Source organism: Pseudopodoces humilis, chromosome 6 (genome assembly GCF_049639895.1).
Source record: "Pseudopodoces humilis isolate 2021_Gansu_Grassland_sample_001 chromosome 6, ASM4963989v1, whole genome shotgun sequence".
Taxonomy (NCBI): Eukaryota; Metazoa; Chordata; class Aves; order Passeriformes; family Paridae; genus Pseudopodoces; species Pseudopodoces humilis.
The window spans coordinates 56,835,908-56,853,761 of record NC_142205.1 but is presented as its reverse complement, the minus strand read 5'-3'; the positions used below and the strand labels follow the sequence as shown (position 1 = coordinate 56,853,761).

Genomic DNA, 17,854 nt, shown 5'->3' with positions numbered 1-17,854 from the left:
TAAGTGAGCATTATATTTATTTAAGTATCTGTTTAGCCAGCCTTGTATTTAAACAAATACATTTAGGCAAAATGTGTAAGAATGAAGTTCTATTTTTCTAGCCCTCAAAGAAAAGATAGTTACTCCATCAGCAACATGAAGCAGACAGTAAAATACTCAATGAGAGTGCTTTAAAATTCCCACAGGAGATCCCATAGGAAACTGTCCTACTTTGCATAAATGACTGTTTCTGATGGGTGGAGAAGGCTTTGGACAATTAGATGATCCTCTCCCAGAGGGGTGGATGGGGGAGCAAAACAACTTCTAGCCCAAGTTTCATGCAAACAAGAAGTGACTGTAACTCTTCTACTAATTTCATTATTTGTATTACAGGCTCAGTGATGCAGGCAAAAAGGATCCTATTAAATATTTTTAATATATGCTTAGGACAGTTAGACATAAAAATGGGCAGGAACCTCAGTGAGGATAATTGTTAATAGAGAAAACTGTCTAGTCTATGACTGCATTTTAAAAATTCAATTTATCTTAGTCAACGTACCTCTTCCCAGCATCCATTACTTAGTAACACTATAAAGAAATAACAAGCAGAGAGATGTTAATTTGCTACTTTAAAATATTTAGTCATCTACCCTCTCTGAGAAACACGTTTTTTCAGCAACTCATGTAATCAGTACATTATTTAGACATTTTTTTAAAAACAAAACAAAACCCAAACAGATTTTGCCATAGAAGCCGGGGAGCTGTCTCTTTGTTCCAGCAGGAACTATCTCCATGTACGTTTTCCATGTATTACTAAAAGGCATGAAGTCTAAGCAGCTGCAATGCTAGAATGTGTAACAACACTAACTTAATCTAGCTCCCTATTCCTGGAGCAAGCAGCAAAAAGGTTTTATTTCTTTATTCAAGTAATGTGATTTGTGAAACAAAGTCCGTAATCTTCTGCTGAATTAACCTCCTTTTAGTCAACAAATTCGTTCTTTGCACCCTCTTATGACAGAAGATCAGATCTTGCTCAGCCTGAAAAAATGCACTAAACCTGGTAGAAACCTCAGTAACATGATAACAACACATGCAAAAAGAAAGCACATTTCACATCAGAGTGCTGTAGAACTCATTAGAGAGCTTGTACGGAACCTGACTTGGCTTCCTTTGTAGTTTGGAAAATGACAAGAAGAAAAAGAAAAAAAAAAAAAAAAAAATAACTCTTTTAAGTTCTCTTAGCAGGTAGAAAGAATTCCAAAACCCACTGAAATATGCGATCCTGTGTTCTGATATACAACACATCGTTCGAGGAAAGAGGAACACACTGGTGTTGAAAATACCTCACCATACCTAACAGAGCAGGCAGGGTTTTCCTGACACTGTATTAGACTCCCTTCCTTACTTAGACCCAGCACAGAGGATGGGTATCTGCAGCCAGTTCTGTGAAGTAACCTCGCTTACAACCCAAAATACTCACTCTGTCAAAATTCCTCTTGGGCCATCCTTCATGCTATTTGGCTGAGGGACTGCCCTTCCAAGAAAATCTCCAATGTATCACTGTACAGCCCACAGGGAAAATCCTGTCAGATACCCACCAGCAGGCAGGGGAGAGCAAACCACAGGGCCAATGTAGGATTTACCAGTGGAGGGAAGGAGGGCAACAGTGACCCAAAAACCCAAAAAGCCCATTGCTCTGTAGTCCAGAGCATGAAGGGATAACCTTACACTATCAGGATTTGCCAGCTCCTTCCCAGTGCTCCCCAAAGTTCAAACCAGGAACACAGTGTTCGGCCAGTTTCCACAGTGAACCGCAGCTTTTCTTCCGCCCGCCTCCCCACTTGGCTTCTGGCAGACAAGGCACTGCTCCTTGCCCTTGGAGTCTCAACTATCATGATTGCAAGAGTAAAACAACAGCGAATTCTTACAGGTCTTCTGGATTTGAAGGTACCAGATTTGACAGATTTATGGTAACTTCACTGTTGCTTCTGCAGAAAAAATACCCACTTTCCGTACACATTAGGAACTGAATCCTGTGTTACAATACAAAAAAAAGGGCACTTGGAAGTCTTTCTAATCAAGTATATCATTGTGAGAAAAGAACATAGCAAAGGTGCTTTCCCAGTTTTAACAGACACGCATCAACAATTAGATCTGCCCTTGCCCTGGTTAAGAACACTTCTTCCCAATACCCTTGCAACTGTTTTGACCTACTGAAAACCATACTCCTGAAAACAAATTCAAACACCACATCCTTCATGAGTTCTATCTCCATCATGCTTACATGTTTAAAAACACTAGCACTATTACAGCCTTGTAAGTGATCACCAGATCCTCAAATCCTGCCTTTTTCACCAGAGAGGAAAAACACACTGAATTTTACTGAATTTTGCTGAATTTTGCTCCTTGCATTCAGATGCATGTGGGATTCCACAAAGTCACAAAACACTAGCTCTTCCTTCACCGCCTGCTGGTCTCCTTGCCATGCTTATTTTATATATATCTTATATTGCCAAGACTACAGGAAAAAACTAAAACCAAGTTTGCCAAGATAGTTGGTCAGGAAGCTGGGTAAGCCTGGTGCACAGCAGGGCTAATACAAGTAGGATAGATCAAAACATCCACCCAGGTGTGCACAAATCCCTTCTGGTGTCGGCAAGCAGTCGGACTGAATCGGATGTGCTTTCAAAGATTATCTCTAAAACCGCAGCCTAGTACTTTAACCAAGGTCAGGAAGGAACTGCAACTTGATGATTCAGTCAAAACTCTGGCACAGATGGAACTGCAAAATATGAACCTCATTCAAATAACCTTTAAGATGAATACAAGGCTGTGAATCACAAAACTTGCCATAATAGTGTTCATAAGGTGTTTTTTTTTTTTTTCCTAAATGCTATGTAGAAAGAGACTGTTCATTCTTCATTCACTCCAAGCTAAAAGCCTCTTAAAGGAATCCTTAAACTATGACAAGGCATTCAAAAGAAAAGCATATCCAAAGAAACAGTTGTCAAGAGACATCATGAATTACTAGTCAAAGTGGGTATTTCGTCGTGCATCTTTGGGGCAGGTTTATCCATTTCCTTTGTGTTGTGGTGTACTTAAACTCCACACACTGTCCCACCAGGACACTAAGAGCACTCAGGAGTGTAGGAGCAGTCAAGAATCTCAGTCAGCATTGTTAGGTGACACAGAACAAGTCCTGAAAAATGCAGAAGAACCTCTAAGACCAGTCTTAGAGCACATGGCGTTGTGAACACCCACTAAGATGCCAGGACTAGCCTAGCTATCAAAGTAAGTTAGAAGTCCTTTTCTAAAAGGTGAAAAATCTGGGGAAAACAGATTTTTTTTTTCCCCTTTCATCATAAAACTCATGTATAACTCCCTTTTTCCACAAAGACCATTCCTTTTCCTGACTTTTTGAACTGTCTTTAGAAAACAGGTGCTGTTTACAACAATAACAAACACACATCTGTGTGGGTGTGTTAATACACACAAAGGCAGGATAACTGAAACCTCTTCCTATATTTAGATCTGTCTGGTCAGCTCTAATTGCATAATTTAATCAAAACCCTCTCCAAGGGAAACACATCCATATTCATCACAGGCATCAAAGGAAACATCTTTACAAACTATATCCTTTTACAAACCAACACATGGTCCCACATCACTTGTCCAATTGTTGAATTCCTCCTTTGGGAAGGGCATGGAATTTTATTTCTTTTTATCAGCTGAAAAAAGCATTTCCCTCCAATTCATCAGCACAGGGCAGGAGGAACTTCCTTCACAGGTGAGATGGGGAAAATTTACTGACATGTCACTTTCAGGGTTTTTTTAGGCAGTTAAAACATACATCTGCAGCATAAAGGAAAACCTTTAAAACAGAAGAGAAAGAAAAATGCTCATCACCACTCAGGCATCAAAATTTTTGACTGAAGCCCATAAAATGCAAGATGTGTTTTGTCTTCAGAGAACAGCACAGTCTAGCACAGACTGCATGAATTTAAAAAGGGCTTTGTCATCCCCAGCCAGAGCAGTGCTCCAACAGGGTATGTTTTAAAGAGGGAAACCCTACCAAATGCACTCCAGTTATGCTCAGCTGAGGCAAGTCACTGCTCCTACAAATGATTCATATCACCAAGAGCATCCACCAATACAGTTACATCAGCTGCATTAAACCACTTCTAAAGACTGTGACCCAGACATAATTTATCGGAGATTGAAATTTAAAATTACAGCTCAAGATCCCCAGCTTTAAAGCAGAATCCTTCACCAAATCAAGAGATGACAAAAACTGAGAAGAAAAATTACTTATTCACTAACAGAAGAGTTATTGGGTCAAACCTCAGCAAAGCAGAACAAACTGATGAAAATTAAACCAAAAATGTAATGCTGTTAAATTAAATAAATCTTTCCACAAATTAGTCCTCCACCCACCACTTATACACCTGAAATAAGAACAGTCAGTTTGCCAACACTAAAGACATTTCAGTGCATTTCATGAGATGCATGCTTTACCTTTTTTAAAGGATTCCTCCAGCTTTCCTGGTTTTAAAGGATTCCTCCAGCTTTCCTGGTTTTAAAGGATTCTTCCAACTTTCCTGGTTTTTGCCTCATCTGTAAAAACTGAAGAGCTATTTTTTGCCCTTAAACAACTTTTAAAACACTGTATCTTCTTCATGTCTTTAAAATGTCCATGTTGAATTTAATCAAGTGCCCTGCAATTCACGAACTACCATTCTGGACAAAGAAAGTGTTTAAACATGACCCAGCTTTCCAAGCCAAGTTTGTACAACTCAGACACAAACACCAGTATTTACCAGACTTCCACCATCCAATGAAACATTATTTAATTACAGCATGTCATGAGTGACCTACTGAAAACCGGGACTGGGCTTCAGATGACACAAAGCTCAGTGTGCTCCAGGTCCTCAGGACAGTGAGGAGCAGCTGCACACCCCCATCATAGCAGATACTTCCTGGCAGTTCCTTGGTATTTATCAAGCCAGCCTAAGTCACAGACTCTTTATAAATGGAAGATCACAGTGTTTATAGATGCCCCTTCAGCTTCCACACAAGACAATTAAACTCTATGAAAGTTTACGATTTACAGGCAAGTATAAATCAGGGATCCTCTTGAGACCAAGTCAAGGACGCTTCGGGTTAACGTTTAAAACACTCCCACAAACACACATAAAAGGTTGGTCACAGCCTTTACCAGCAGATGAGGTACAACCCAGCGTGCCTACTCTAAAAACAGACCCAGAAGTCACAGACACACCTTTCCCCTTCCAAAAGGGCAAAACAAGGGTACAGACATACACAAGGAGCCAGAGAGATACAAAAACCTGTGGGATGAGGCAAAAGCAGCTGTCACAGCCCTGTGCCAGAACATCTGCAGAATCTCACATCAAACTGTTTTCTCATATTCCTGAGATCAAGGCTTTGCAGCATTCTGTACAAAGGCTTCAACCCACAGATAGGAACTGATAGTTAATACAGCAGTTGGGAACAGCATAGCTCGAAAGGAAGTGGGAGTTATCCTCCTACATGGCTTACTGGGAATACAGAGGTTTTACAACAGGAGAAAAGGGCTGTAATCTGTCTGTCTGATTCTCTGGTTATCTGTAAGCTTTTCATGACTTTTGGAAGAAGAACCAAGCCACATAAAGAACTACTCAGTACCCTTCCCTTATCTGCAAGCTTTTCTTCTTAACAGAGCCTGTATAACTGCATTTGGCAATAAGACAACCTATTAAACACTCCACCATAATTTTTTGAGACCAGTTTGAAGTTTCAAAAGTCAGGTTTTGCAAAGTTGCAAGTCTCTTACAGCCGAGACACCGAAACACAGCATTTTCCAAACACACCATGCTCTGCAAGGTCAGCAGCAGGCTAGCTTAAAACAGCCATAATGCTTCCAAATTTGCCACTGTTGCCTGCTACTGAACAAACAGTCACAGCTGGCCTGGTACTGAGGATGGACAGAAGAACTCCAAGTTCCAAAGTTGCCTGACAAGTCTACTTACTTCCAGGCTACAAGCTAGTGCACAGAAAGAACACACAAAGATTTCAGACTCCTTGTATTTTAGCTACTACATAGATGTCTTTAATTCTGGGGCTGAAACCAGCACTCCCCAGCTCCCAAGATAGGAAGCCCTTAGGCTCAAACAACCCTGACTGCTGGCTGGCCTGGGAGATTGAAAGCCCTCATGTCCCAGATCAGTGAAAGCACGAAAGTAGGCAAAGGTGTGATGGAAGAAATCAGGAATATCAGACCTGAGCCAAAGCAGCCTGCCACCAGCACTGCGAGTTCTCAGCTGCTCCCCATTGACAAACCACAGGAGATGCATTGGGTCTGACCATGAGCAGGAGTCATTCTGGATAAACCAGTGGGGAGAAGGGCAAAGGGAGCAGTTATGCAGTCAACTGCAGCAATCAGCCCCGGAGCATTTATGCCAGTTGTGCTGATGCTTTCTGCAGAGAAGCTTCTAGCCAAGCCAGAGATAAAAATGAAAAAGATGTTTTAATCAGATTTCCATGTTCTGGAGAGTTCCTCAGCACAGCAGAAGGCTACAGGGAAATTCAGAGAGTATCTCGTTCCAGCACTAGGAAAAGTAGTAGCTCCCACTACTAGGGAAACACCTACAGTTTTTATTTTAAATCTGTAGATAGTCCAATTCTTTAAAGTTAAGAAATATACTACAAAGATGCAGGCAACAAAAATGAGTAAGGGCTTTTAAACACACTTACCATATAGCACCAAAACAAATGCTTTCTAAATTTCTTTTGAGAAAAATGGATTGAAAGCCCAAAATTTGGAAGTGGTTTATGCAGTGGTGCAGAACCCAGGAAAGCTACAAACAGTGCACTGGCTCACAGCACAGATCAGCTTCAGGTGTCTGAACTGTTGTCACTGGCAGTGATTTCTGGTAACACCAATCTGCTTTCACACAAGGGCTTTTAGTGAATTTAATATTTGCCTTTTCTCTGATTTCTTGATAATGCTGCTAACTGTACCCAGTTTGCCAATTGTTTCAAATTATTTCATCCTCTGAAGAGAAAAATAAAGTTTCTACTACCAAGAAGTTAAACTTGGACATTCTTTTCCTCCTGAGGAAAAACACTTGTCCTGTCTGACAGAGGACATGAAGTTGCATTAAACTAGAAAAACATGTCTAAGATAGCTTGCAGTTTATACCAGCAAAACAAGACTTTACCAGGAAAGCTTGTTTAAGTGTTGCTCTCCATCTGTCCTCCCTCACCCCCCATAAAAGATACTGCACCATTAATCACTGTCGTTTTGCTGCCAATAGAGCTGCACTGGGGCTTTGGGGCTGACGTAACTGTTGGCAGCCAGTCTCCCCCTGCTAATCACCAACATAAGTATCTGGGAAAAAAACCCTGTAAATTAGACCTTTCCTTGGCAAGCACTTGAAGGAAGTCTTCATCTGGGAGTGCTACAGCACTCGCCTGTGACTGGCTACCTCCAGCACCTGCCTCTGGCCAGCAAGGTCACAGGTCCACAAGCCAGTGAACAGCCCCAAGGGCTCGCTGCCACCCAGAGAGAAAAGGTTTCCCCTTACTCCCTTGTGCCAGCCTTAGTACTGCAACATAACTTCCCCTCCACCTGTCAGTCACTCACCTTCCTAACCTGGCAGAACCAACATAAAGCAAAAAACACGTTCTGTGGGATCAACTCAGAGCATTGAAGTCACCCAGCCAGCCTACACGAAGAAATCCATGGCTGGGATTGAGAGAAACCCAGCTCTTAAGAGTTCTTTCCTTGTCAGGGAGCTGCCACCCTCAAATTTTAAGTGATACCCAGGTCAAAGATTAGCTGACACTCAGACATGAATAGTTCAGCTGATTTGCAAAACCTGCTCTCATCCCCAGAGCAAGGAGCCCTGCCTTGGCTGGTTCTGAATAACCAAACACTCCAACAAGCAATTAAACCCCCCTCTACTGCCACTGCCCTCTGCTCTAGTAACTAGACAGCAAACTTGGGGAAAAAAAAGAGCAATTTCATATCCACCTGTCCAAAAATACCACACACTGCAGTTTTAAGCCGAGAGCATTTATAAAATATTTTCCACATGAAATATAATACAACACATTACAGAAACTATAATTGCATTATCCTAAGTTTTTAAGCTAATAAAGACAAAGACTTTTCCTTGGCTACTACATCCAAGAGAAAGCACTTAACACTGACACTATCTAGAATGGATAATAAAGGGCCTGTTATTAAATATGCCAGACTGTAAAGCCAGCAGCGGGCAAAAATGCAGAACAGGAAACTGTAATAGTCAAGAAGCAACCTATATGTAAGTCAGCTTTTCTAAGATATTCAGCAAGGTCAAAATTCACATTTTTCAGATTAGTGTACTTCATCACTGCATTCACCAGGTGAGATGAGGACATAACCAAGTTTCATTCTATCCATCTATCTATCTATCTATCTATCCATCTATCCATCTATCCATCTATCCATCTACCTTCTTAGTGATAAAAAGGAAAAGAAGTGTCCGACAAGAGCAAAGAACAAGAGACTGTGTAAAAGGAGACGAAATTCTGGTCTTGAATGTTGGAGACTCATGGTAAGACCTCAGTAAAGCCACTTAAGTTGGGTCTCTGTCCCTCCCATCTCCCTCTTCTTTCCCTCTACTGGGAAGCACATGCTTTAGATGTGTTTGGGATTCCTGAAATACTACCACACATTTGAAATTAACCACTGCAATGGTGCTATGCATGTAGCAATCCCTGAAGCCATCATGTACACATTGGCAGGTCTTTGAGGTTCAAATAAATTTCAAATCTACTTTATTCACTGTTGAGACTAAACAATAGAGCAGTTGTCACACAACTGGAAAAACAGAAGTCATCCAGATATGGTCCTGGGCAACCTATATGGCCATGACTGAGTAGGGGGCTGGACCAGATGACCTCCAGAGGTCCCTTCCAATCTCAACCATACTGTGATTCTGTGAAGCTCTCAAAACTGCCACCTGTCAATTAATTTGGTCACACATCTGAAAAGCAAAAGGCTCAAGAAAACTGGATAGAACTCTGCTTGCCTTGGCACAATTATATCGCATTAAGTGCTACTACTCTGAGGTAGGGACTGAGCTCTGTTTGCTGTGCACACGTGGGCGCACAAGAAAGCTGCCTTCTCCCTGATTTTGATGACTTCAGAGAATCCAGAATCCTTCTGAGTTGCATCACTCTTCCTCCCTTCATGCTTGTACCCCTGAAGTTTGGCTTCATGTATGGCTCTGTTCCATTAAAACCAAGTCCTCATCACTGTCACCTTGCTTCACATAGAGCCCTGGTAAGAAGCCACTTTTATGCCCTCTTTTCCACTGCTTGTGAGCTACTGGAAGATTCTGATCTACAGAGGTTCCCGTCCCATGCTCATCACTATAGCACCAGATACCTTAAGCCACCATGACTAAGCCCTGTCATGTTCATGTCCTGTTTGTCTCCCAGCCTATCAGCAAAGGCGGGATGGATTATTTTATTACACATGGAATTAAGTCAACAGAAAAAAAAAAATAATCTTGTAGTTTGTAGTTTTACTAACCTGAATAATGCCCTGCCTAGATTAAAATAAGTCCAAACCCACCTTCTGAAAAGTATATTTCAGCCCAGAAACCGTAACAGTGGTAAAAATATGCGAAATTTCACACCAGACTATTTAGACATTGAGAGAAAGACCCTTTATCAAACAGGACTGTGTTTTATTGATGAGCCAGTTTGAATAACTTCGCAGTACTTGAGAGCAGAATCTACACTCCTAAGCAGGTGCTATTGAGTGGCCTAACTTGAACATAAATTTCTTGCTTCATGTAAGACAGCTTGGAAACCCTTGGAAAAAAGACAACTGGCCAACAGTGAGCAAGGGTGTTCTGCCAACTATTTTGTCCTACCAGAACACTAGCAGAGTTTGTTTTACAACATCTTGGGAGGGCTGGAAAGAAAACGACAAGAAGTTAAAAAATAACTGAGAACAAAAAAACCCAACCCATACATTTTTTGCTATTCTTCAGCTGGATAAATTACAGGGACACTCCAGAGATTAAACCCTCAACTGAAAGAGCAGTAGTTGTCAGTTCCACACCACCTTCCACCCCCTCTGTTATGCACACTACCATGTTTACCTTGACAAAATTTTGGGACCCCTCCCTCCCCTGCCACAGAAAATATGTCCAGTTACAAGCTACGTATTTTTCCCTCAACAGATCAGTTGAATCAAAGTCCTTACTAATAAGATGCATGTAAGACAACAAGGGTGCTTGATTAATTCCTCCCACATCAATATTCAAATGAAACCTAACAGATACAAAGGTGAAATACACTAGCAGAATGATGTCAAATATGCAGCTCATTAATAGCATCTGACCAAACAGCATGTTTCCTCCTCCTATCACACTCAGGAACACACTTAAGGGGAAGCCACAATTTGTTGCAACATGATTCTCCAGTTATTTACTTCATCTTTAACCAAAACTGATTTTAAGCTTTTAAGCATTTAAACGGCATTTAAGTATTTATATATAAATAGTTATTACATTCACAGACCTTAATAAATTTACAGGCTCTTCTCAACTATATATAGGGGTAGCCTACCTTTATCTGATCCAAACAATTTAAATTTCAACAGCAGTGACTATTATTTTAGGTATTCATATGTGCACACACACTTCTAGCACACCGATCCACATGAAGGATCCTACATATACACCATTGTAAGAATAAAATATCTTTAAGAGTCTCATGCCCTGGTTTCAACACACTGCACCAGAAAAGAATGCTGATATTATTTTCAATGCCTTAAAATGCTTGAAATCAGAAGTCTGAAATTATTTACAAGAAAAATATCTCAGTCATTTAGTCTTTCATGTAAATACAGAAGAATGAGATACCAATTTGAAGTGCTAAACAATGAGAAATAAAAGCAAGTAAAGGTATTATCAACTATGATCACTGCATGCACCAATCAATCTGAACGTACAAGGTTCTCTGAACTCACGGAAAATTTTTCAGCCTGCTACAGAAGTGTCAAGTGCATGTGCTTGCAAGCACATACGCTTTTTTTTGCTTTCATTTACCTAGACACATCCTTAAACATGTACATTAGTCTTGCCACCTCTGTAGAAAAAAACTCTGTAATGCTGCAAGCCCTGAAATCCAAGCTCTACTCATGAATGAAATCTGTATTGAGAGAACGTATTTTCAGCTTCCCCTCAAACAAGTTCCAAGAACTGAAGGAAGCAAAGTCCATCGGTTAGAACTGGAGGGCAGATGAGAGTCTTAAGACACATGCTGGGGAAAAACACGAGGAGACAGCAAAACCTTCAAAATTCTGTCTATAATCACTTCAACACTGCAAAAAATTTTAATGGGTATCTTATTTTCAAGTTACCCAATACTGGATTGATAATCCATAGCTCACTTTGATGTGGATTGGCATTTTAGTAGTCTTAATGACAAAAACATGCAAGTGATATACTTCTGAATGCCATTAAGTGCTATAATTCAGACTGTCTACACTGACTTAGTCTCATCTACTGCCATGTTGGGAAGAGTGTTCTCTTTATGAGTACAGAAATATGAAATAATGCTTCAGAAATCATTGGTGAACCACATTAATGATTTGCTTACATGCCAACTCAACATAATAGTTGGGTTTGGATGATACTGCTTTGAACAGTGCCTAAATATAATGACTTATATAAAAGCATGTTTAAAAATAATTTGTTTTCCTCCTTGCACTCTAGACTTCGCCTGTGCATGCTGGAGAAAGGGTGGGGGAAGAATCAAATGGGAGAGACTGGTGACATCTGTTCTAATATCATCCTCCCCAGTACATACATAATACATACTGGAATAAAAGTGACATAGTCCAGAACAATTACAGAGCTACATTAGAATGACCAAACAGTGCAAGTGCCCAGAATAGCTCTACTTCCCTACACTGGCAAGTCTAGAGATAGGAAGAAAAAACTTCAACCCCTGATCTAAACCCAGCTTCTACACAGTCTCCAAGACAGCAATCACCAGAAGAGTACAACTGACCAAAGCTATCTGTGCTTGCAGAAAAGCCCTTGGAATCTGATGACGACTCAACCCAGCTGCTGTGTGGCACTATGGCCCCAAAATCCTTCCACCAGAGCAATCCTACTGCCACAGCTCTGACACATCCTTCCTCCTTTCCCAAAATAAAAATAATAAAATCGGACCCATCTCCACAGCTCAACAGAGTTCAGTGTTTCATGTGTAGGATACTTGACCTCACACAGTCTAATTAGGAGTAGAATGCTTGTCCTTTGTTCCTAATAAACTAAGAGGAACTTCCAGTGCCAATATATGCAAGTGTCAAATGGATGCAGGGAGAGAATCCTGTATGATCTGGGTCCATTCTAGAAAATGTTTTCATTCCTTAAAATCAGCCCATTTTATGAAATGTTTGCTTTCTCTACCCGTTAAAAAACACAGGCATCCCCCACTCAAATACGCATCAACCTGAAAAGCTTCTGTAATGCAAATTGCCATTTTTCTGAGGAGGAGGATAGGGATCTTTGTGGCAGCCATTAGCCAGCCAAGGGTGTCCTCACTACTGAATCCACCCTCTGTAAAGCCCTCCACAAAAGGCCCAATCAAAAGTGTTCTCTGGTTATTTCAAATCTTGAAGAATACTGACATTACAATGGAAATAGTTATACCCCAGACTGCAGGGATACAACTCTAAAACTTGAAAAATATCAATTTAAAATAACTTCTTTCCCATCCCAAGCAGAACCCTCCATTCTAATATAAAAAATCTGTATGACTTCTCTACCTTGAGCAAAATAGCTTGAAAATTGCAAGATGACTGTGTAGATGAGCCCCTAAGTCACCAGCATTTCAAACTATTCTTGCCAACTTGGGGTTTATATTTTGAACTCTCATTTTCCACTCAGTACATTTCAAAGGAAAACTTCCAGGAACTGCATATCATCTTTTAATTGTTAAGACTGGTATGCATTCAGTTTTTTCCTATACACAGAAGAAAGGCCAGTGGAAGAACATTAGTCTGCTGTAACTACAGGGGGAAAAAAGTGAAGTTTTTATGGGCAGAACAGATCTTTCCCGAGTCTGAAAGCAAAACTGGGTGAGTTTGTAATGAAAACCTATACCAGAAACTAAAAAAATAACCAGAAACAAAACCAACAAAACCCCCACACATCGGTAGGCTCACTTCACTAACCATAAAGCAGTTTGTGCAATCTGACTTTCATTTTCACAGACTATACGGCTTTCTCTCCAATACCGTAGTTTCTTCATCTGCACTGACACAGAAGAAGACAGCTCCACATCCACATTTTAAAAGCCACTGCACGCCAAAGTGAGCTTTAATTCCTTTATGTGTCACTCAAAAAGCACATTAGCTAAAGTACATGCTGTTGAGGTGCAACTGAACCTGGAAACTAATAAATCTCTTACCACTAGTGACCATTTATTCTGTCTGCTTCACTTGCATGCCTTAAAATTATTTTTTTACTTATATTTATGACTAAAAATAAGGTACATTTCTTTCTGGGCTGGGAGAACCTCAGGAGATTAAAAATTCACACCAATTCAGGTATGAGGAGCTGGTTTAAACACTAACAAATGCGAAACTCTCAAATCCCCAAGCAGCACACCGACTAGCAGAAAGAAGGAAAAAAGTTGTTTTCGCAGGATTTTTCCCAAAACACATCATAGTGATTTTACCAGCAGAAACAGCAAGACCTTAGATGCTGAGTATTTAGCAAACATTTCACTACCTGTGGCATGCTATTTTCTAGGGCTGCTAGAGGAAAACATGAACCTGAAGCCACATTTGTCTTCACTAAGGAAAGCGACCTGTGCAAACTCACATTCAAAATTACAGTCTCTGTTATAGAAGAAGTTTGGCCATATAGTTCAAGAAATTACTGAAGTGCTCTGTCTTATACAAGAACTCAGATCAGCAAGAATGTTTCAACAGGCAATTACAAACTTCAGTAGGATAGAAATACTAGGGGGAAAAAAGCCAAACAGTTGGCTTGTTTGTCTGTTTGTTCCTTTGCTATCTGACAGCACAGTCTGCAGGTAAAAGCTTTCTCAAGCTGATCCTTGAGAAAGGATGTATAAATTTCAGAGATCCGCTCACAAGCACTTCCCTACGCATACATCCTGAAGCTGCACATGCCTTCATCTATTTCAGCTCCTAACAACTGCAAGGAAGAGGTTGAGAGTCAACCTAAATTGGCACAGCTTTTGCTCTTCACAGGGCCACAAACTTTAATTTCAACTACTCTTTGCGTAACTTAAATAATACACACGATGCTCTCTTTATTTGATTCTTAAACCAGCCGTATCTGAAGCACAATGGGACATGTCACAGACACTTGCTTCGCTGCCCTCGTAATATGGTTTAATTACGATGACTGAACTAACAGGCTCACATCATAGACTTTTACAGGTTGACCCTGTGTCATCCTGATGTATCATTTTGCACCAGTTCAGTGCTGTAAATCAATTTAAGATCTCCAGCAGGTTGAAAAGGCTGGTAATGATGCTTTCTCTGCAGTCTCTGGGGACTCCACATTATACACAACTTACATTATTTATAAAGCTGAGATGATGCCTCCATTAGGCCTGTAAGACTACTCAAATGATATTTTACACACACAGCTTGGGCTGCACAGAGCAGAACACTGGCAATATGTAATATCCCAGTGCATTCATGCTTTAATTTAAAAAAAAAAAACAACAACAAAACAGTCATAGCCCTTTCATTTTTAAAATTTAAATCTTTATAGCAAGCAAGGAAATTCACAGTTTAAATTGAATAATTTCCCAGTACTCAGAAACACAAGTAGCACTTTTATTAACCTTTGTATTGTTTTTCTTCACGTTCAACCCTTCACTTCTGTTTTCAAACTACAGAGGAAAAGCAAACACCAAACTCATCAGTTTTCAAATATTTGATTTGATAGTTAATATTTATACCAAAACAGAAAGATCTCCATCTGTTTACTCAGTCACTTCTCTCAAATGTATCAGATCATCACATCTTCAAGGGTACACAAAAAAGCAAGTTGAACAGAACAGAGTAGGAAAAAAATGTATTTGATTACATACCCAATGGTAATCAGGTCAAAACAGATGCAAGGACAAACCCCTACCCTTAGGGTAACCTGATCATGCCTTGAACTGATCATTTCTCATAGCTGTAGAAGCCTTCTGGATCACCCAAATCAAGGGAAATTTCTCTCAAGCGCCTGCTTACAGTCTGAAGTAAATTGCACGACTTCATCCCTAAAACCACAGCAAGAACTCCAGAAAGGACCAGATCTCTCTCATTTTCATATTGATGTTCTTCCAGTCACAACAGAGAAGTGAGCACTCAAAACCTGCACTAAAATCCAGTGAGAATCTTGAAAAAGCTTCATAGCACTGCTCTCCGGTTCAAGAGGGAAATTAGGTACTAATCAGCTGCAACGAAGAAACTCACGACCCATAATTCAGCCAAGTCATTACTCACAAGTAAAAGAAAAAAATAAGCCAAACTTATGTTCCCTCACATGGTTTGCTCCTATTGTTTGACAGAACAAGGTGCATGCAGTCAGCAGCATGAAGAATTACAGACATACACCTGGGAAGAAAAGTGTTCTCCGTGGGCTGGGTGAGCTACAGTTTTCATTCTTACTTCTGAGTGCTGCTTCAAAACACATATAACTATTGGAAGAAAAAATATTAAATGAGTTTTCTTTTTTCTGACTTCCCCTCTGTGTGCAAAAGAGATCCAAGCTATCAGTTATGACAGCTCTTTCCTATGAAGCATGTTAGTTTTAAGGCGCAGTATCTTTGAACACTGACATCCATTAAACACTGGCATGTTTCAGGCAATGATCTTTTCCATTTGCCTGTATCTGAAATACACATCTACTTTTACTCTTCCCCATCTGGCTCTAACAATACTGTTTTTATGAATATCTGTTTAAAATACTTCCCCAAATAAAACAGTAGACATGCAGTGAGCATCATTTCATCCTAAAATACACCAAAATAACGATTAATCTTCAGAATAAGCTGTTGTTATCCAGCTACTGTGAAAGCAAACAGTAAGGTAGGACCACGTACCTTCTTCAGATTGATCTATTAACAAAAGAGCAATCACAGCAACCCTGCCTCGGTCAGAACTCCCTCTGACTTCAGTTTATATTAAAAAAAAAAAGTCGGTATTTGGCCCAGATCCTTTAGAACGCATGACTGAATATTTCCACGCCAGTAAATTTTAATAAGCTTTAAAGATCTATATTCAGGATAAGATTATTTGGCTGTACGAAACAACTATATGAAGCAACTATACTGAGGAGGGGAAAATCTCAAGCATCCAAACCCTCTAACAGGGAAAAGGAAAAAAAAAAAAAAAAAAAAGAAGTGAACTTTCCTTGACCTCTAAGCACAGATTTGTCATTAAAGAAGAAAGAAGGGGAGGGGAAGGAAAAAAAAAAAAAAAACAAAACAGGAGGGTAAGGGGCTGCGGAAAGAAAGGAAAGAAAGAAAGAAAGGGGGGGAAAAGCAGAAAGAAGATAAATTAGAGGGAGTGGGACGCGGATGGGCCGAGGCGGGAGGCGAAGGAGGTTCCCGCACACACAAAGGCGGCCCCTGCCCCGGCCGGCCGGGGCTCCGCCGCGTCCCCGCGGGCCACGATGGGGCCGGGGCCGGGGAGGAGCCGCAGGACGGCGGCTTCCCGGCGGGGAAGGGCTCTGCCGCCCGCCGGGCCCGGCGGGGCACCTACCCTCCAAGTTGGGGCCGGGAGCGGTGCCCGCCGGGCCGCCGCAGGGACGCCATCATGCCGGGGAGGAGAGCGGCAGCGCAGCGCTGCCCGGAGCCGCTCCCGCCGCGCCGCCCGGCCCCGCCGCCGGGGAGCACCGCGGCAGCGCCGGGCAGGGACCGCAGGGGAGGAGGAGAAGGAGGAGGAGGAGGATGCGCGGGCACAGCCGCCCGGCCCCGGGGGCAGTGAGCGGGGAGAGGCGCGGGGGGACGCGAAGTTGTTACCGGCTGGCGGGCGGTGACGGGCGGCCAGCAGGCAGCTCCTCCGCGCCGGGATCGGGATCGGGATCGGGATCGCGATGGATGTGGCCCGGCCGGCGTCAGGCGGCCGGAGCCGCCCCCGCCGCTCACCGGCACACTCGCACACACACACTCACACACACACTCACACACACGCACCGGCCCGGCCAGGGATCCTCCCCAAATTCCCGCCCCCGCCGCCGCGCCGCCGGGTCCCGCTGGGAGCGCTGCGCCCGCCGCCGGAGAGCGGCCCCGGCACGGCCCGGCACGGCCCGGCCGCTGTGTGCCCTAACCCACTGCCCGACCCCCGCCCCGGGTGTGAGCCCCCTCCGACACCCTCACTGGGGCGTAAAAGGCGTTTCTGCCCCTCCGGAGGGGCTGGGGAGCTCCGGCAGCGGGGCTTCGGGGACAGCGACCGATGCTGATAGACTTGGAGTTAAAGTCAATTGCTGGTCGAATTTATGTCTTGCCGGTGATTCAGCCTTGACTTGGTCTGGTCTTAATACTGAAGTAATTGCTGTAATACCTCCCAACGACAGAGCAGTCTCTATCCCCAGGTGTTTTACACGTGGACATCCTCCTGCCCATAGGTATTGCTGCACTTACTCCTCATTCATGCGAGTAAACCCATTACAGTGTGCGAGGCTTCTTGTGCAGTCAGACCCACAGTAATGAAGCCTCAAGCCGCTGTCCCTCTGAAATGCACTTGTGCTCCATTTGGATCTGCAAGTGTCAGCTCCAAAGTGGAACTGGCTGGAAGTTTGGAGCCCACGTGTGGAACGGCGAGCCT

At 42.2% G+C, this 17,854-nt stretch overlaps 1 protein-coding gene across 3 annotated transcripts in view; it reads right to left on the bottom strand.

The window, feature by feature from the left end:
- The window catches only part of SMAD1 (SMAD family member 1), a 42,709-nt gene extending 25,492 nt beyond the window's left edge, over nucleotides 1-17,217 (bottom strand). The window contains exon 1 of one of the 3 annotated variants that reach the window (XM_088056253.1): nucleotides 17,050-17,217. The gene's annotated coding sequence lies outside the window, so the exon portion shown is untranslated. Of the gene's footprint in view, nucleotides 1-4,494; nucleotides 4,513-16,789; nucleotides 16,924-17,049 lie in introns of those variants that run through there. The other 2 variants (XM_088056254.1, XM_088056255.1) reach the window with 2 other exon arrangements.
- Between the last annotated feature and the right edge of the window lie 637 nt (nucleotides 17,218-17,854).